The sequence below is a fragment of the Tiliqua scincoides genome, chromosome 10 (genome assembly GCF_035046505.1).
Source record: "Tiliqua scincoides isolate rTilSci1 chromosome 10, rTilSci1.hap2, whole genome shotgun sequence".
In the NCBI taxonomy this organism is placed as follows: Eukaryota; Metazoa; Chordata; class Lepidosauria; order Squamata; family Scincidae; genus Tiliqua; species Tiliqua scincoides.
Genome location: NC_089830.1, coordinates 14,733,660 through 14,742,933, shown reverse-complemented (window position 1 = coordinate 14,742,933; position 9,274 = coordinate 14,733,660). Strand labels below are relative to the sequence as shown.

General features: G+C 48.1%; 1 pseudogene; it reads left to right on the top strand.

Moving 5' to 3' along the window:
* The first annotated feature begins 8,933 nt into the window (after window positions 1-8,933).
* Window positions 8,934-9,050, top strand: LOC136661978 (5S ribosomal RNA; annotated as a pseudogene).
* The last annotated feature ends 224 nt before the right edge of the window (window positions 9,051-9,274 follow it).

Here is a 9,274-nt window from a genome sequence, read left to right as displayed (position 1 = left end):
AAAAAGAATAAAGATATTACAAGTTGTGTGGCAAGTGTAGAGATCTCAAACTACATTTTTTTGTTCTACTACTACAAATCATACAAAAAAGTTAGTCATCACATCTTAAACAATCTACACTTATTTAAAATGTGCATTTTCAAAAGAAAAAGAAAAATGAGAAAACCATAAAAGTTAAATCCCCTATCTACTCATCAAATCCATAGATTATTTGACCCATTCTCCCTTCAATGCGCAGGAAGTCCATGAATGGTTTCCAATTGTCCATAAAAGTTTTTACTGGCTTATCTTTAAGAAGTATTGTAAGTTTATCCATTTCTGTCAAATTCAATACCTTTAGCCAGTGTTCTTTCACTACAGGTATCTCTGGAACTTTCCAGTATTTGGCATACGATATTCTTGCAGCAGTTGTCATCTATAAAAACATAGTTTCATAGTCTTTCTGAATTGAATCATCCAATATTCCCAACAAAATAGTGTCTTGTTTCATCTGTAAATTTACCTTAAATGTCAACTGCATTTGCTGGTCTATCAAAGTCCAATATATTTTTGCTTTTGTACAAGTCCACTACATATAGTAGAACATTCCTTCTTGTCTTGTACACTTCCAACATCTATTTGGTATATTAATACATTTTTGCCAGTTTACCTGGAGTCAGACACCATCTATACATCATTTTATAAAAGTTCTCTAAGATTTGCATTCAATAAGCAGGAAACGTTTTCACAGTCATAGGCTGCAATCCTACCCGTGCTTATCCAGGAGTAAGTCCCATTTACTGTGTTACATTCTAGCCTGTAAAAAGTACAAGTTTGTCACATTTCCCCAAATGGTAGCATCAAATCTAATATAGTAAAAACAAAATATTGAAATGATATGGGGAGCCACCTGAAATTGGCTCTCGGTTCACCTAGTGGGTCCTGACCCACAGTTTGAGAAACATTGACCTAGGGAGATCTCTGGCAGTCCTAGGTGCTGTCTTGACAGTCCAAGAATCAACATTCTGTCCATTGTCGATGGCAACACCATGAAGGAAGTCCCAAAAGGCATCCCCTGGGCACTGAAGCTGTCCTTCAAGATGGGTCTCTCCAGAGGTCTCATGGCAATTTACAACCACTTCAGAGCACTCCTTCATAAGCTAATACTGATTCAGGTTGGTTTTCCAAGAGTAACTTCCTATTTATTCCACTGTCTCTCTAGGACACCTGGCTCATATTAATGGGAGCTTCCTAAGAGGAGAAGATTTTCCTGCCTACTTCATGTGTAAGTGAGGAGTGTAGCTTTGCCCTTTCATAAACTCCCTATATTTTTTAAGGATTTTGTGGTCTAAGTTCATCCAGGAGGGAGCAGGTTCATCACTGGTCTCTGATAATCTCATTACATGACTGTTTTAACTTCCAGAAGAAAAGGAACCCACTAGATTTTGGGGCTCTCTGTTCACCAAGGAGGGAGGGTCCCCAAGGTAGCCTCCTTCTGACTCAGCTCCCTAGGTGGCAGAGAAAGCTATCATTTTTTCCCAGTTAATCCCAAACGGACCAATAGGAAGAATAGAGTGGACAGCAAGAGATCAAGGGCCGTCACTAACTGCTAGGCTTTGAGTCCTTTTAACCCTTCTCTTTCATCACAATTTACATTCAAATACACATTTTTTAGGGGGAGGGGAACAAAAACAGTGCACAATTATTGTGTACCTTGGTATCTGTTGATTTTGTTTTGCTTTTCTATTGACCTTATTTGGGGGGGGGGGTTGTTTAAACTTCATGATTTATTTATTGTATTTTGATATATTTTTAAGTTCATTGTAATTTGTTTTTTTCTGGAATTTTAATTTGTGATTGTGACCCACCCTGGACTTCCTGTTGTTCTGGAGAAGGGCAGGATAGAAATCTATTGAAAAAATAAATAAAAATTACGTGAAGCTGTCTTTTTCTGCCCACTCATAAGGCACAGTTAGATAGAGAGGTCAAAAAGCAGAGAGGGCAGTGGTGGCTTGGGATGGACTGAGGAAGTTGGAAAGAAAAGGGGATTTCCCGTGCATGGAGATAGGCACAAACAAATAAGAGAACAAAACAGACTTTGTAGTTAAAAGAAGAAAAAGGTCCAGCAGGCATCTCTGATTGATTGGCCTTCTCTCTCACCCATTCAGGTCTTGAAAGCAGGGATGTCAATGAGGAAGGCAAAGTGGTTGGTGCTGCCACCAAGGCCATTTTACAGCGGGTCTTCATCAAGCACAGCAAAAAAGGCATCCAGGGCTTTATGTGCCACTGTGCCAGGCTGTGTTTGCCAACAGGAAAGCACCCACCAGAATACTACAAGGAAGATCTGGTGAGTACAATATGTGCTTTGAATTCGCAATCAGTCAGATACCTGCAGAATCATGACCATGGCTGATGTGGAAGTATAAACCAGATTTAGGCCCTGGAATTCAGCAGTGTCGGAATGAGTGTTCTGGTGTCACTAGGTGCTTTCTGTCTGTCACAGAAGGGAGCATATCACATATTAGCATAATACTTCATTAGCTCCTAAAGTCTTGACTGGAATTCAGACTCCTGAGACTCTAAATAAAAAATGCCCATCTAAACACCTGGCAGAGTGTGAAAATTGACATATTAATTAATTAAAAATACAATTTTCAGATGAGCCCTGAAGCTAAATACTCTCTTAACAAAAGACAGAAGAAAAGAGGGAAGACCCTTTGATTCAGCAGCACAAGGAAGATTTTGACACAAATGATTTCGTGCAAGGAATTGTTGGCCTTGGTCTCCTCTGCTCACCCTTTTCCTTCTTCTCTTTATTTCTTTGCCTCTCTTTTGCACTGTCTCTCTGTCTGCCTCTGCCAAATTCCCTCCTGTTTCCCTTACTCTTTGCAAGATCATCCGCTCCCTAGTCTGATCATGGAAGAGGGTCACCTTGGGCAGTCATTCTTTGAACACCTTGGGTGCCATCTGTGCTGAGGTGGGGTGGGCTACTTCTGCTGAGAGGATCTCTTTGGCTGTGGTGCCCTACCTGTCAAATGCTCTCCCAATGGAAGCTCATCCGGTTTCTACCTTGTCTGATTGGGTACCAGGCAATAACCATTTTTATTTTGCAAGGTGCTTAACTGGGTTAGAATAGATGGTTTTAGTGCTGCCACTTTATCTGCTGTTTTTATCTTTGTGTTGCCTCACTGTTAGGAGGTAATTTGTTTTCTTATTAAATTTACTTTTAAACATTTCTATCCTGCCTTCCTTGCCTCTAAAAAGCAAACCAACAAAGAAAAAAATGAATTAAAAAGCAAAACAATATAGACAGTGTCGGTTGCCATTACTGAGTTAGGTGATCAGTGGCCGTGCACTGAGCAGGGGTTTGAAATAAGAGCCCAATCCTAAACCCTCCGAGCAATGGCACTGGGTGTCACCAATGTACTATAAGGCACATCTACATCACCCAGTGAAGAATGTCCATGAGCACTGGGCCTCAGCGCCAAGTAGAGATGCCAGGGGTGTTGGCAACCTACAGTCTCGAAAGGCTATGGTATCGCGCTCTGAATGGTGGTTCTGGAACAGCGTCTAGTGTGGCTGAAAAGGACGATTCGGGAGTGACAATCCCTTCCACACCGGGAGCAAGTGCAGTCTGTCCCTGGTCTGTCTCCCTGGCTGTGGGCCTTCCTTCTTTGCCTCTTTGCCTCAGTCTGTTGGCCAAGTGTCTCTTCAAACTGGGAAAGGCCATGCTGCACAGCCTGCCTCCAAGCGGGCCGCTCAGAGGCCAGGGTTTCCCACCTGTTGAGGTCCACTCCTAAGGCCTTCAGATCCCTCTTGCAGATGTCCTTGTATCGCAGCTGTGGTCTACCTGTAGGGCGCTTTCCCTGCAGGAGTTCTCCATAGAGGAGATCCTTTGGGATCCGGCCATCATCCATTCTCACGACATGACCGAGCCAATGCAGGCATCTCTCAGGACTGTGTTGTTTGGAACTTTGTCCTGCCAGGTGATGCCGAGGGTGCGCCGGAGTCAGCGCATGTGGAAAGCGTTCAGCTGCCTCTCCTGTTGTGAGCGAAGAGTGCACCCAAAGGTAAGTCACGACCCCAGGTGGTGGTGCAGGTTTTTGGGGAGGGGGAAGGCATTCCGGGGCGGGGTGCAGGAGTGACAGGCCCAGGGAGGGGTGGGACTGGTGAAGATTCTTTCCTCCATGTCAGGCTGCAAAGTGGCGGTTCAGCCAGCGCAGACTTGAGTAGCCCCATTGCGGGGCCTGTGCCCTGGCTTGCCCCTGCTCTTCAAGTTCCCTTCCAACTCTAACAGCATATGCTTCTTCCATTCTTCAAATGAAGAAAATCATTCCTCATCTTTCCAGGAGCTCCCTGCTGGATCTCAATTGGATCCCTGCAAATGACACACGGAAGCTGACACCTGTGCCCAGCGGCAGTCTTCCGTCCCTTCTCTCCCTCCTGTAGTTCACCAGGTGAGCCGGCAGATTTTTCAAAGCACACTTGGAGCTTGATTGGCTCTTCTTGTTTCACAGACTGCTAAGCAGCACTGCTGCCACCTTTTTCTCTGGCTGTGCTCCTGGGCTTGTCTTAGGAGCACAAAGATCTCCCATTTCCTTTCTGATGGTCAGAGCAGAGCCCTTGACGAAGGCTGGGAAGGTCCGTGGATGTTCAGAAGCAAGAGTTGGCTAAACCCCTAAAAGAGACAAAGGGCACAATCCTAACCGTGCCTTGGGCCACAAGTTTATTGCGCCGGCCCGGGAGGGTCGCTAACGTGCCAGAAGCCACAAGGAGATGCGCCAACACATGGAGGCTGAATCCAGCCTCTGTGGCGGCTTCCCTGCTGAGTCTTGCGATGGCCTGGGTGGGCCGATGCAAGAGTGAAAGGTAGGCGTGGGGGAGGCAGTGGGCGTCAGGGAGGAGGCAGGACAGAGGCATTCCTGGGTGGGGTGTGGGTGAGCAGTGGACAGCCCCGGGGGTGGGTGGGGGTGGGCGGGCAGAGAGAGATAGTTGGGCTGGGATCCGGCAGTTATGCCAGATCCCAACCCCTGTTCCCAGGGAGAACGCAGCAGTTTGAAGCCACTGCGCTCTCCTCCAGAGGTGGCACAAATTCAAGGAGACCCATACTGGCCAGCAGCTGTTACCCAGGGGTAAAGCGAGAGACAAGGGCAAGGATGGGAGAGTGGAGGCAAATGTAGGGGTAGGAGCTAATAAATAGGCCAGGCCTGAGTAGATCTGGGATGGGATGGGCACATTGGTGTGGGTTCCGTCCCCCTTCTTGAGTTTTCAGCCTCTCTGCTCCTCTTTCTTGCAGATCCCCCGTCGTCATGCTGTCGGTGCGGCCGCAAACGGTCGCTGAGGGTGGCAAAGTGAGCTTTCTCTGCACGGCCACCTCCAACCCGGAGCTGACAGGCGACAGGTAAAAAGGCCAACAGACTCCAACCTCCCAGAGATCACACAGCAATAGTGATGTTGCTGCGATGCCCTCTACTGGCAGCTTTGGGGATTACAATGAGCCGGGCTCAGTGCATGCCTTCGCAGGTGGGCCAAAGGTGGTACAAATTCAAGGAGACCCATACTGGCCAGCAGCTGTTACCCAGGGGTAAAGGGAAAAATTTTCCCTTACCTCTGGCTAAGCTGCTTCTGGCCAGAATCCTGCGTGGATGCAGCACAAGCCTCCTGGCTTGCCTGTACCAGCGCAGGATAGGATTCCACCCCAAAACTTGGATGAGAGGACCTCCCCCTGCCTCAGGCCATTCACAAAGGTATAGGGAGGAAAGTCTAGGCCCAGACATTCACCGTTGAGCGTCCTTCTCATACACCAGTATGAACACCCCTGGGTTGACTGGCAGGGCAGTCGTGAAGCAGGTGCTTCCTCCTTTCCCCAATTCTGCCTTTCTGTCCAAGTCCAAATTGGTGACTCCACAATCACAAGAAGTGGGTTGCAATCAACCTGGGCTCTGTTCCTGCCTCTCCTACAAGAACGTACCTTGGGAATTTTACTCCTGAGAAGTTTGAGAACCCCTGCCATAGAGTGTCGTGCAAAGAAAAGCACTGAAAATTGCTGCACTACAGAGGAGACTCTCTTCCGTGATTGTGCATAGGATTCAATTTTTACTTCTGGGGATAGATACATAATACGACATTTCTTGCCATCGTTCCTTCAAGGAGCTCAGCGAAGTGTACAATGGTCTTATCTCCCCAGGTGCGGGCACATGTGCTTATATGCCTCTTGGTAGCAAGAAAGCAAATCCATGCGCATAGAAAAGTGGCTTGGTTCTAGCTATGCTAGACCCCTTTGCCCTGACATGCTTATTCTGTATGTGAAATTTATCCTGTCTGGAAGAATTCACGCAAGCCCCTTCCTGCATGTAGCCTGCCTCAGTGCAAATAATTGGGGGAGGATCAATTGGGAATTTCAGGGGTCTGGAGGTGACGCTTCAATGCCCTTGTCTCTCCCCGAGGTGATCAGCAGCAGCTGCCAGATAAATCTTGCCCAAGTCAGCAAATATATTTGCATAAATGAGACCGTGTTTGTATTTGTTCTTGGAGCGGAATGTGGGTTACCTTCCATTATTATTCATACCTCAACATCTGATCCCCTGGCACCTTGCTGAGTTGCGTCTTAGACAAGTCCTCTGCCCCAAAGAGCTTACAGTGCAAGATGATAGGGAAGGCAAAAAAAAGGGAGAGACAAGGGCAAGAATGGGTGAGTGGAGGCAAATGTAGGGGTAGGAGCTAATACATAGGCCAGGCCTGAGTAGATCTGGGATGGGATGGGCACATTGGTGTGGGTTCCGTCCCCCTTCTTGAGTTTTCAGCCTCTCTGCTCCTCTTTCTTGCAGATCCCCCTGTCGTCATGCTGTCGGTGCAGCCGCAAACGGTCGCCGAGGGTGGCAAAGTGAGCTTTCTCTGCACGGCCACCTCCAACCCGGAGCTGACAGGCGACAGGTAAAAAGGCCAACAGACTCCAACCTCCCAGAGATCACACAGCAATAGTGATGTTGCTGCGATGCCCTCTACTGGCAGCTTTGGGGATTGCAATGAGCCGGGCTCGTCTGATGCCAGTGCATGCCTTCGCAGGTGGGCCAAAGGAGGTGTGCCCATTCCGGAGGCCAACGGGGACAGCTATGAGGCGATAGTCAATCAATCGTTTTTCATGGAGCCCGTGTCGTGCGAGGGCTCGAATGCCGTCGGCAGCACACTGGTGGATGTGCATTGTAAGTGAAGGAGGCAGGTTGGGTCTGTGTATCCTGGGATAGGTGGGAACACTTTGGAAGAGGAGGATGGACAAGGAGATGACGAGGGTGACCTTGGTGCCAGATTGGTGCCAGATACTGAGTGTGGGCAGGTCAGATGTGGGGCTCCCCCCGCCAGGATCTTCTCTCCTGTAACCCCACTTGCCGTTCCAGCAGGTAGACCTCAAAGGCCTCCAACCTGCGACCATCATCGTGGTAAAATTAGGCATTTGTGCCATATTTTTGACACATTCACAGCTGGGTTTGCACCCAATTAGAGCGAGGTGACTAATATATCCATTACCTTTGCATCAATTTGCATATGAGTAAAAATAACCATTTCTGAAGCAAGAAAGCATGCTTAATTTGTTTTTTTATATTATGCACACGGATCAAGACCCTAAATTGACTATAAAGCTACCCCCAATTAATTTTATAAGTACTTGTATGAAGCAGCACAGGCAGATGTGTATCTACATACAAATTTTTTGAAAACAAACTATTTAATACATGCATAAACACACGTTCATTCACACTATTGAAGACAACAGTGTATAAAACTGCAGATTTTAAGAAGAATGTTTAATGAACTGCTTGTCAACCAAAAAGCCATTCACAAAGAAGGCAAGCGCTGTCTTTAAAAGAAAAAAAAGAAAATCACTCCTGGGACCTTCTGCATGGAAAGCAGGTCTCTACTACTGAGCGATGGGCCCCCCTAACCCCTGTTTTCCTCTTTTTTCCTGCAGTTGGAGCCCGCCTTATCTCCCAGGCCAAGCCCCTGACTGTAGGTGTTGGTTCTGATGCCTCTTTCACCTGTACCTGGGCGGGGAGTCCACCTCTCACCCTAGCCTGGACCAAGAAGGAGTTCAGGTTCCCAAGTTGTGTGTAATTTACCAAACACAAATCTGGGAACACCAACTTCTACCCCCTCCTGTTGTCTCGTAGCACAGTGGGCCAGGTGGAAGACCATGGTGGTAATAAGAGAGATATAGAACCTTTGCTTTATTCTGACTGTCTGCCAAGGTCAACGGGGGGCACCCCTTTCTGCCTTCCTCCCCACCTGAACTGAGCCTGTGAACACACAGGACACAGTTTTGGTTGTGGCACCAGGAGACCCACCCACTTTGAATCCTCAGAAAAATTGTGAAGCCCTTCTGTCCAAACAGGCCTTCAGTTTAGGATGTTCTGTTCCCTGGTTAGATAACTGAGGCCGGGTATCCTTTTTTGGGCTGGAAAAAGAGCACTGATCCCTTCATTTCAGTAAATAAATCTGAATTCACTTGTACCCACAGGTGTCGAGCAATGGAAACGCGCTACACCTCAAGGCTGTGACGCAGGAAGATGCCGGCATGTACGTCTGCAAAGCCATCGTGCCACGCATTGGAGTGGCTGAGAAGGCAGTAGCTGTGAATGGTGAGGGGTCTTGGAACCAGGTCATGCACAGCAACCTATTGCAGTGAGCCTGGCGGAAATCTGACCAGACCTGATTGCATCCGTCATTTTTGTCTTTTCCTCAGGGCCGCCCATTATCGGCGCGGAACCAAGCCTGCAGACTGCAGTGGGGGCCAAGGCACGGCTGGAGTGTTTGGTGGGGAGCGTCCCACCCCCCGACAGGATTGTAAGTGCTTGACTCGCCTTTGCCCTCCACCCTCATGCCTTAACCAGGCCTGAATGTACCAGATGGTCCTCCTTATCCATGGAGTTGTCTCAACATGGATTGCAAGCCCACACTGGAGCAGCAACTGTTGCCCTGCACATGCCTGATCTCATCTGATCTCGGAAGCTAAGCAGGGTCAGGCCTGGTTAGTACTTGGACGGGAGACCGCTTGGGAATACCGGGTGCTGTAGGCTTCTACCATAGTCTTTCGAGACTGAAGGTTGCCAACCACTGGAGGACCTCAGAGGACCTCCCAGGCATGACTGGAAGTCGTGTCTAGGAGGTCTTCTGAGTTCAGCCGGAGCCTTTGGAGAGGCACTTCCAGGTTTTCACAAAATGTCTTTCTGAAGACTCTGGCTGACCTTCTGAGGTGCGAGGAGGTAGCCTGCAGTGTCCCTGCACCTCATAAAGCCTCCTG